Source organism: Chinchilla lanigera, unplaced genomic scaffold, assembly GCF_000276665.1.
Source record: "Chinchilla lanigera isolate Chin_1 unplaced genomic scaffold, ChiLan1.0 scaffold00004, whole genome shotgun sequence".
NCBI classification, from domain to species: domain Eukaryota; kingdom Metazoa; phylum Chordata; class Mammalia; order Rodentia; family Chinchillidae; genus Chinchilla; species Chinchilla lanigera.
In genome coordinates this window covers 9,213,942-9,225,258 of record NW_004955405.1, presented here as the reverse complement: position 1 = coordinate 9,225,258, position 11,317 = coordinate 9,213,942, and the positions used below count along the sequence as shown (strand labels likewise).

General features: G+C 36.8%; 1 protein-coding gene and 1 long non-coding RNA gene across 2 annotated transcripts in view; both read right to left on the bottom strand.

The window, feature by feature from the left end:
• The window catches only part of Metap1 (methionyl aminopeptidase 1), a 90,189-nt gene that overhangs the window by 76,743 nt on the left and 2,129 nt on the right, over positions 1–11,317 (bottom strand). The gene's annotated exons all lie outside the window — the stretch shown is intronic.
• LOC102021414 lies at positions 6,815–11,284 on the bottom strand. The gene is made up of 3 exons (XR_259365.2): positions 9,005–11,284; positions 8,419–8,518; positions 6,815–6,910 (listed from the first exon to the last, which is right to left on the bottom strand). It is a non-coding gene; the product is annotated as an uncharacterized LOC102021414 (long non-coding RNA).

The window sequence follows — 11,317 nt, the reverse complement described above, 5'->3', positions numbered from 1 at the left end:
AAAAAAAAAAAAAAAAAAAAAAAAACAACAAAAAAAAAAACAGACAAAATGGGTAAAGTATAACTATCATGAATCAAAATAGATAGCAAAATAAAGTATTTTGATGAAAAAGACTAACTCAGAAGATATATGAGTGCTAAACCAGCTCTAGCGAAAATACTTAAGAATATTCTCAACAGAAACAATGAATCAGACACAGCTAAAAACACAGAGGAAACTAGTGAGGCCAATGGATAAAAAGCAACAAAAAAGAAAAACTAATAGTATACCAACAAGTAAAGAAGGCAATGATAATAAACAACTAACACATCTCAGTACTATCTCTCAATGTTAAAGGCTTCAACTCTCCACTTAATAGACTGGCAGACTGGATCAAAAAACAGAATCCAACAATCTACTGCATTGAAGAAACTCATCTAATCCAAAAATATGCATGGACTAAAAATTAAAGGACAGGGCTGGGGATATAGCTCAGTGGCATAAGTGCCTGCCTATCAAGCGCAAGGTCATGAGTTTGATACCCAGTACCACAAAAAGAAAAAGAAAATTAAAGGACAGAGAACAACTTTCATGCACCAAAACCCTGAACACAAGCACAAGTAACAATTCTAATACCAGATATGGTAAACTTCAAGTAAAAAATGATTAGCAAAGATAAAGAACATCACTACATACTAGCTAAAGGAATAATCCAACAAGAAAAGATAACACTGATAAACATATATGCACCAAATACTGGACCACTTATCTTCATAAAACAAAAACTGCTAAACTTTAAAGGTCAATTAAACATTACACCAATGTTGAAGGACAGCTTTGTTGGGTAAGTTAATCAGGGTTGGAAGTTATTTGCTCTTAGGACTTGAAATACTTCACTCCAAGCTCTTCTGGCCTACAGGGTTTGGGCTGAGAAGTCTCCTGTGATTCTTTACATGTGATTTTTCATTTTTCTGGCTGCCTTTAAAATTGTGTTTTGTTTTGGTCTTTTTACCGGTTATCTGGCAATTTAATAAGGATATGTCTTGGTCAACTTCTCCTTTCATTATAATAATTGTTTGGTGTTCTACAAGGATCACTTGTATTTTAAACTCCTATATTTGTGAAATTTTCTTCCATTGTTACTGTAAGCATGTGAAGGAATCCACCTGTGTTACCTGGTAGTTTTTTTTTTTTTCTCTAACTTTAATTAGCCTTACATGTGTCTTTTTGTCATCTGGTATTCATTGGATTGTCTTTCCCTGTTGTCTTATTTTCTTTTTTGGCTTCTTTGAGCTCTTTATTTTGTCCTTAATATGACACTCTATCTTCACACTGGTCTTTTTTGTAGTGCATAAATTGTATACACTTTGACCACAAGAGCAAAGCAGGAGACATTGCAATACCTGACTTCAAGGTATACTACAAAACAACAGTAATAAAAACAGCATGGTACAGGAACAAAACCAGATAAATGAATCAATGGGACAGAACTAATGTTACAGAAATTTCCCTGACACATTCAGCTACTTGATCTTCAACGAAGAGGCCAAAAGCATATGTCAGAGGAAAGACAGGCCATTCAGCAAATGTGCCAGGAAAACTGGTTATCTGTGTGCAAAAGACTAAAACTAGACCCTTACCTCTCACCACATACTAAATAAAAAACAAATGTATCAAAGATCTAAACATTAAAATAGAAACATTAAACCAACTGGAAGATAGGTAAAACACTTTAAGACATAGGCGTAGCAAAGGATTTTTCAACAGAACCTCAACTGCACAAGAAATAACAGCAAGAATTAAGAAATAGGATTATATCAGACTAAAAAGCTTCTGTACACCAGAAGAATCAATCAGTAGAGTGAAGACAGAATGGGAAAAAACTTTGCCAGGCACTCCTAGGAGGAGTAGAGTATACAAAGAACTCAAAAAAAGTAACACCTAAAATTAAAGATCCAGTTAAGAAATGAGCAAGAGAAATGAACATACTTCACAGAGGAAGAAATAGAGTGAACAAATACATGAAAAAATGGCCAACATTAAAGAAATTCAAATTAAAACAATGCTCAGATTCCATCGCACTCCAGAAAGAACAGCAATCATTAAGAAAACAAACAATAACAAATGCTAACAAGACTACGGTTAAAAAAAAAAAAAAAAAAAAAAAAAGGAACGCTTTATTGTTGGTGAGAATGTAAAGTAGTAAAACTATTATGGAAATTTCTCAAAGACCTAAAATTTGAAATTCCATACAACCCAGAAATCCCATACTAGATATCTTCCCCAAAGAGTTTAAGATGTCATACTATACTACAGCAATATATGTATACAATATTTACAGCAGCAGCACAATTGATAACAGCTAAATATTAGAAAAAGTCTTTATACTCATCAACAGATAACTAGATAAAGAAAAACTGGTATCTACGTACAATGGAATACTACTCTACTATAAGTGATGACAGATTTGAGACATTTGTAGGAAAATAGATGCACCTGGAAAATATATTGTATTAAATCAGACACACAAGTGTACATGCCATATAGTATCTCTCACTTGAGAAAGGAGAAGCACAAAGACTATTAGGAAGGATGGACAGAAGGGGACAAGGACATGAATCTCTTACAACACGGAAGTGGTCCAAAGGAAAAAGTGCAAGGGGTTAGGAGAAGAGGAAGGGGAAATAAGTAAAATAAAGATATGCCAGGTACAGGGGCCTAATAACTTCAATTAATGAAAACATTACATACCATAACATGAGTTAGGATCCATTATATCAATGACAATGAAAAATAGGATAGGGGAATTGGAGGAAGAGGGAAAGGGAATGGATTAAAAAAAGCAAGCTGTGATATATAAATGTACCTACTCCCATGATGACTGTGAACGATGAATTAAAGTTTAACAAAAAAATTTTGTAAGTAATTAAAAAAAAAACAATACTGCAATAGCTACAATGATGAGGAAGATAAGTTTCAGAAACATCTGCACTATCAAGAACTTCATTATGGGATGAAAGTTTCAGAGAGAAGCGCTACATCTCAAAGATGCTTCAGACTTCCCCCACACCCACACCCTCATGAGAGCAGAGCTGAACTCCAGACAGCTCCAGCAGCCTGGGTGACTGCACCCTCAACCCTCCCCCACCAAAGTGGGAACCGGGCTGGGTCTCAGCCAGCATCTTGAGCCTTGACCACAACCCGCCCTCCCTACCACCACCCCACAACCTTACTAAAGTGGAGCTAAATCATAGACAACTACAGGAACCTCCATCAGCCACCAGTACCCCTCCCCCATCAGCAGGGAAGCCAGGCAGAGCCCTGCAGAGCTTCAAGGGCCTCAGTGGCCACTGCCCAACCCCATCCAGCACCCTCGAGGGAGCCTAGCTGAAACCTGGACAGCTTCAGCAGACTGAGTGACTGTGCCCTCACCCCTCCCCCACTGGTGTGGGAACTGGGCTAGGCCCCAGACAGCTTTGGGAGCTATGGTGACCAAACTCCACCCACTACCACAACCTTGGGGAAGAGGGGGCTGAACCCCAGACAGCTCTGGGAACCCCCCATGGGAGCTGTACACAAGAAACACATTTTACTCAAAAGGAAATTCACAGACTAAATATCAAAGGATGGAAAACCATACTCCATGTGACAGGAACCAAGAAAAAGGCAGGTGTAGCTATTCTGTTCACAGACAATGTGAACTTCAAACCAAAAAACGATCAAAAGAGAGAAAGATGCCCACTACATACCTGTTAGGGGAAAACTTCAAGAGGAAGAGACAACAATCATAAATATCTATGCACCAAATATGGGAGCATCCAACTATATAAGACAAATTTTAACATACATGAAAAATGAAATAAGCAGTAACACAATTACAACAGGGGATTTAACACCCCACTGTCACAAATATATGCACTAGACAAAAAATTAGCAAAGAAATAACAGAATTAAACCAAATTTTTAAACAAATGGACTTAGTAGACCTTTCACCCAACAACATCAGAATACACATTCTTCTCAGATACACATGGAATGTTCTCTAAAATAAACCGTATACTAGCCCATAGAACATGCTTAAGTAATTGCAAAGGAATTTAAATTATCCCATGCATACTATCGGACCATAGTGAAATGAAATTGGAAATTAATGCCAAAAGAAATCACAAAAACTCCATAAACACATGGAAATGAAATAACACTCTCCTGAACAACCAATGGGTCACAGATGAAATTGAAGAAATTACACAATATGTATAATCAAACAAAAATGCAGATACAACTTACAGGAACCCACAGGATGCAATGAAAGCAGTCCTCAGAGGGAAATTTATAGTGGTGAATTCCCACCTCAGGAAAACAGAATGAGTACAAATAAACAATTTAATGCTGCACCTCAAGCTTCTAGAAAAAGAAGAGCAAGTCAAGTCCAAAGCCCAATGAAGGCAGGAAATCATAAAAATCAGAGCAGAAATTAACTCAATTTAGACTAAGAAAATATAAAGAACTAAGGTGTCAATGAGTTGGTTCTTTGAAAAAATAAATAAAATTGATAAATGCCCTAGCCAACTTTACCAAAAAAGGAAAGAAAAAACTGAAAATCATGCAATAAGGAATGAAAGGGATGAAATCACTATAGATCCTTTAGAAATTTAGAAGATCACCAATACCTACTTTGAAAATCTTTACTCTCATAGGAAGGAAAACACAAAGGAAACAGACAGATTCCTAGATAGAAATGAAATACCAAAGCCAAATGAAGAAGATATAAAAATCCCGAATAACTCAGTATCAGCCAGCAAAATTGAAAATTTAATAAAAATCTTACCCACAAAGAAAAGCACAGGTTCTGATGGATTCACAGCAGAATTCTATAAGAAATTTAGAGAAGATTTAACACCAATTCTTCTCAAACTCTTTAATGAAGTTGAAAGGGTAAAAAAAAGAGAACTAGGCCAATTTCCCTAATGAATATAGATTAAAAAATTCTCAATGAAATACTAGCAAACAGAATGCATCATCAAGAGGATTATACACAATGACCAAGTGGGATTCATTCCAAGAATGCAGGGATGGTTCAATATATGCATTAATTAATGTAATATGTATCAATAGAGCCAAAGAAAAAGTCACATGATTATCTCAATAGATGCAAAAAAAGCTTCTGATAGAAGTCCAACATTCATTCATGATAAAAACCCTACAGAAAACAGGAAAAGATGGTTTTTACCTTACTCTGATAAAAGTCATCTATGGCAAACAAACAGCCAACATCATACTAAATGGACAAAAATTGAAAGCTTTCACTTTAAAATCAGGAACAAGACAAGGATGTCCACTGTTGCCACTCCTATTCAATAGTTTTGAAAGTACTAGCCAGAGCAATTAGACAAGAGAGAGAAACAAAAGGAGTAAGGATAGGAAAAGAAGTGAAATCATCATTATTCACAGCTGACATGATGTTCTACATAGAAGACTTCAAAAACTCTACCAAAAGGCTTACAGATTTAATAACCAAATTCAGCAGCACAGCTGGATACAAAGTCAACACTCAAAAATCCATAGCATTCCTGTACACAAACAACAAACAGACTGAGAGAGAAATTAGGGAAACCACACCTTTCACAACAGCATTCAAAAAGATCACATACTTAGGAATCAACCTAACAAAGAAACTAAAAGATCTATATAGTGAAAATTACAATACTCTTTTAAAAAAAAGATTGAAAGATCAGAAAATGGAAAGATATTCCTTGCTCATGGATAGGAAGAACCAATATTGTGAAAATGGCCATACTCCCAAAATTGTTGTACAGATTCAATGCAATCCCAATTAAAATACCATTAGTATACCTCACGGATCTAGAGAAAACATTCCTAAACTTCATCTGGAACCAGAAGAGGCCTAGAATAGCAAAAGCAATCCTGGGAAACAAAGGAAAGGCAGGAAGCATCACAATCCCTGACTTGAAATTCTACTACAAAAATACTGTGATAAAATTAGCATTGTACTGGCAAAAAAACAGTAGACCAATGTAACAGTTTAGAAGATACAGACACAACTACTAACATACTCAGCCACCTTATCTTTGACAAAGGGGCCAAACATGTTCACTGGAAGAAAGATAGCCTCTTTAATAAGTGGTGCTGGAAAAACGGGCTTTCCACATGCCAACAACTAAAACTAGACCCATGTGTAAACTAACGTCAAAATGGATCAAAGACCTAAGTATTAAAACAGAAACACTAGCAAGCGCAAGGTCGTGAATTCGGTTTCCAGTACCGGAGAAAAACAAACAAACAAAAAAAAAAACAGAAACACTAAATGTACTGGAAGAGAAAGTAGGTAGAAATCTTGAAGATATAGAGATAGGCAGTTCATGAATAAAAACCAAACTGCACAGGAAATACTTCAAAGAATCAACAACTGGGATCTCACCTTACTGAAAAGTTTTTGCACATGAAAAGAAATCACCAGCAAAGTAAAAAGGAAATCCACAAATTGGGAAATATTTTAGCCAACTGCCCCTCAGACAAAGGACTTCTATCTAGCACATATAAAGAATTTTAAAAAATCAGGCCCTCAAAATTCAAAGACCCAATCCAAAAATGGGCATCTCAGATGAATACACACTTTTCACATGAACAAATACTAATGGCGAATAAATATATGAAAAAATGTTCAACATCACTGGTCTTTTGAGAAATGTAAATTAAAACAACACTGAGATTCCATCTCACCCCAGAAAAAATGGCTGTCATCAAGAAATCAACCAAGAACAAATGCTGGAGGGCCTGTGGGGAAAAAGGAACTCTTCTCCACTGCTGGTGGGAGTGTAGACTGGTGAAACCACCGTGGACATCGGTGTGGAGATTCCTCACAAAACTAGGATTAGAAGTCCCTCTTAACGCAGCCATTCTCCTTCTTTGCCTAGAAGAATTAAAAACATCACACCACAGCGATATATGTGCACCCATGTTACAGCAACACAATTTGTTATAGCAACCCAAATGCCCATCAACCAAGGAATGGATAAAAAGATGTGGTATTTTTATACAATGGAGTATTACTCAGCTATAAAAAAGATAAACTAGAGGCTTTTACAGGTAAATGTATGCAACTAGAGTCCATACTCGTAAGTGAAATAAATCAGACCCACATGTATAAACATTGCATTGTCTCCCTAGTGTAAGAACCTGAAAGAGTAAATAAAACTCAAAACGTACAATAGACATCATGAAAGTGGAAGAAATTGTTCAAAGAAGGAACTGGGATGAAGGAAAGGAAAAAAAGAAAGAAAGAAGGAAAATATATACATATAAATGTACATAGAAGGATAGCTGCGATAATTGTACTGTTGAAGTCTAATGGTTTACTGAAAGGACCAGTTAATGCCTAAGTTTTTTCTACTGTTTGACCAATTTTTCGTGCTTATATCTGGTAATCTGAACAACGAATTTGAAGACAACAATATGCAATGTAACAATCATTGGTGAATTCCTACCATCCAGTGAAACTGTATCATTTCCAAAGTGTTGTTTTTTTTTTAATTTTTATTCTCTTCTATGGTTTGATCAATCTTGCATTCTTACATGTGGTACTCTGAGCAACTTCACTGAAAATAACAATATGTAATATAACAGCCACTACTAATTCCTATCATTTTGTTGTGAAACTCTGTATTATTTTTATTGTTTTTGCTTTGTTTTGTTTTTGTCTATGTTGGTATTTTTCTATTGTTCTTTTTTTAAATTCTCTTTAAAATAAAAAAATTTAAAAAGATGCTTCATTTCTGAATGGTAAATCCTTCACATTCCAACTGCAACCCAACAAATGCCAACCATACTTTCTTTCTGAAGAGTGAACTAATCAGATTACCTTGCTGCTGCCTCTTTAAAAAACTTGTTAGAATTTGTCCTAAATATTCATAAATAATATCCCCCACCAAACATTTTAAAATCTTCTTTGCGGGGCTGGGGATTTAGCTCAGCGGCAAAAGCGCCTGCCTGGCAAGGGCAAGGTCGTGAGTTCGGTTCCCAGTACCGGAGAAAAACCAAAAACAAAAAATCTTCTTTGGAACTGTTTTTAATAGTACATATGGGGTTATACATGTAATAAAATCATTTACTGAACACTGTGCTAGGCACTTTGCTCTCTATTCACCTTCCCTCAAAGATGTTCAATTAGTCCTTGCTTACAAATCAAGAAAGGGCTGGGCACAGTAGTACACACCTGTAAACCTCGCACTTGGGAGGCCGAGGCAAGAGGATCACTGTGAGTTCAAAGCCAGCCTGAATGGCATAGTGCCTCACAAAGACAAAAAAAACAAAACAAAAGCAAATCAGGAGAGGACTTACATAAGGACCTGGGAGTAAAGAGTTTTAAGCACAGCTCATATTCCAAACCCAGCCTCTTTCCACTCGCAGTATATTTGCTACCTTTTAAATTCTAATGCCTGTAACAAACAGTTACACATCACTCAGGTCCTTCATCTCAAGACAAGTCAGTGAAAGGCAGCGGCCAGCTGCTAAACAGCACCTAAAAAGTTGAAAAGAAATGAAATTCAACAAGTGACTAAATGACAGTACAGCCTTTACATAGTAGATGGTTCCGCCTTGATAAAGAATAACGTAAATGCTGCATTTCTTAATATAGAACTTCTCTCTTTTCTATAGCAGACCCATTAATCTCTTTTCCTTCACTGAATGAACTGAGGGTCCACTGTATACAATGCACTTCAGAAAACATGAGTAAATCACAGCCTCCACCCTCAAAAAGACTCCTACACAAAACTGAAGAGAAGACACATAAACTACTATTTAGTAAGAATGGATACATATCAAGAAACAAACAGTTTTGGAAAGCTTAATTTTAAGTATAATAGGTTTTACTCCTTTGATGAATCAAAACTTTTCTTAATTTTAAGCAGGTCAGATAAAAAATACGTGTACCTTATTAAACATACAATGAAAAGAGCTAATACTGATTAAGTTTACTTGTATATAAAGTGCCTCACATACTTACCTTCAGTCTTCACCAAGACACTAAGGTGGGTACTATGAAGTGGTTTTACTTTAAAAAGATAACTGAAAAGAGAGATTAACTACCCAAAGTCGCCAGCTAGTAAAAGGCAGAGTTGTAACTCACTCTTTTTGATACTTTATTCACTGATTCAAATGCACTGACTATTTATTGTATACTGAGTATCACACTGGAAAATGAGCAGAAAGGCATAAACAAGACAGCTTATTCATGAAGAACACCTTCTGTTTGAAAACATTTGTTTTCGAACAAATACAATAATAGAATTACAGACTGTCTAAGTTAGAAATAGGTGATGTGACACAATAACTGGGAAAGGCCAACTTCTGTGATGATGTTACAGAAAGGCTTCCTGTCATTTTGTTCACTTAGCTGACAAAATCAAGCTGGCCAGACAGCGAAATTAGGACCCAGAGGAGCAACAGGTAAAGAAGACAGACCACTGCTAGTAAAAATGCAAGGAAGTGGCAAGAAATATCAAGGTGGAAATAGACTTGAAAGTTACAGTGAGATGATCAAGGCTCCAAGCTGGGGCTGAAAAAGGATCTGTGATTTCAGATAACATGTGACAGTATAAACATAGCCTCCGACTAGCGCCAAGAGAATAAGGCTAGATTCAGAAGTAGTCTAACTGTGGTGCTACAGTCTTCAAAGGAGTGCAAACTTTATTACGGGGATAAACATAACTAGACAGTAGGAAAAATAACTTCTCTACAATAGGTCTTACTTGGCTAGTTTTTGGCAGATGTTTGTTTGCAAGATAAGGAATTACATACAGAAATGAAAGACACAACAACTGACTTGGTAACAAATTTTTAAAACTGACCATCGGAGGTGATAACAGGAATACAGAAACCTGGTAAAACCGTTCTGAAATATTTAAAAGGATACCTAAAAGATATCTGCAGAATCCAACATGACGTAGTCCCAGTCCTACTATATTGAATAAAACCAAATGTGTCTGACATTTATTCCACAAACTGCCATGAGTCAATGTTCTCTCTACTGAATGTCACCTATGTTTGATGAACATAAGTGCTACCTTTTTAAGATTTTAATAGGTAAGTGTCAGTACATGATTAAATTATCATTACAAAATGCCATCAAATTTTAAACATGGTGTAACCCACATTATTCTACTTAGATGATACACTATTTTCGAAAGTGAACTAGTTTTTAAGTCCAGGGTCCACACAGGCCTGCAGCAATTAAAAAACGTTAATTCAAAGGACTCGCAGTAGCGTTAGCTTGTTGAGGAGCCCTCACACTATTTTTAGATCGGGCAATGTGCAACTTTTTCCAAAAGATACTAACAAGGTCAAGAATCGTATCCCATGTAAAAACAAGACCTATATACTGTAACAGCTAAGATCTCTTACACTGGCTTATCTACAAGTGTTGTGACCTTAAGAATTTTATTTGTATGTTTATTTTTACATATCATTGTTTTTATTTATTTTCTATTTGAAAATATTTGTTTTAACATTTCATTTTTATTTATATTTTTAGACAACGCAGTGTTAAATTGTACTGACATCCTTTAAAATACCAAAACTCCTTATATTGTACCAGCATTTCATGTTCACAGGGTAATTTGGGTCTCAGAGCAACCTTCTGAAATACATAAGGAAAATTATCATCATCTCCTCTGTACAAGGTAACATTGAAACTCAAAAAGATTAAGATTATAAATCTGACTAATTCAAGATCTGACAAGAACTGGCAAGAGCGGCACAACCACCAAACTTTCCGATTCTGAAGTCATTTCTTCTCCCCTCAGGACATTACCAATTGAATACTGCTGTGCCTTCTTTCAACACACCTGCACTGGAACTGAGAGCCAAACTACTGCAGCCCTGCCTCACTGAGTCTCCAAATGCAGCAGTAACACTAGTAATCCGTAAACACAAACGCACGCTTTGCTCAGGACCCACTCAGAGCTGAGTCTGCTCCACTGCACAACAGTTAGACACTACGGCCTCACACATACCCTTCAGGGGAACTGACCTCACTCCGCGGGAAAATCTCTAAGAGTAAAACGACCTCGCTCCATTCATTTGTTTTAAACTAATACTTCTGCATGCCAAAAAAGAATGAACTACACACACTGCGCTCAACCCCCAACCCCAAAGTTGCTTAAGTGTCAACGCGCGGCAGTAAGACACAAAGACGGGAGGCTGGAACTCGCACTCCGCTCCGCGGCGCCCGCCGCCCGGAAGCCAGGGCATCGCCTCGGCCCCGGGGAGCCGGCAGCGGAACGGGCCCGGCCCAGCATCGCGACGCCGACCCCAGCCC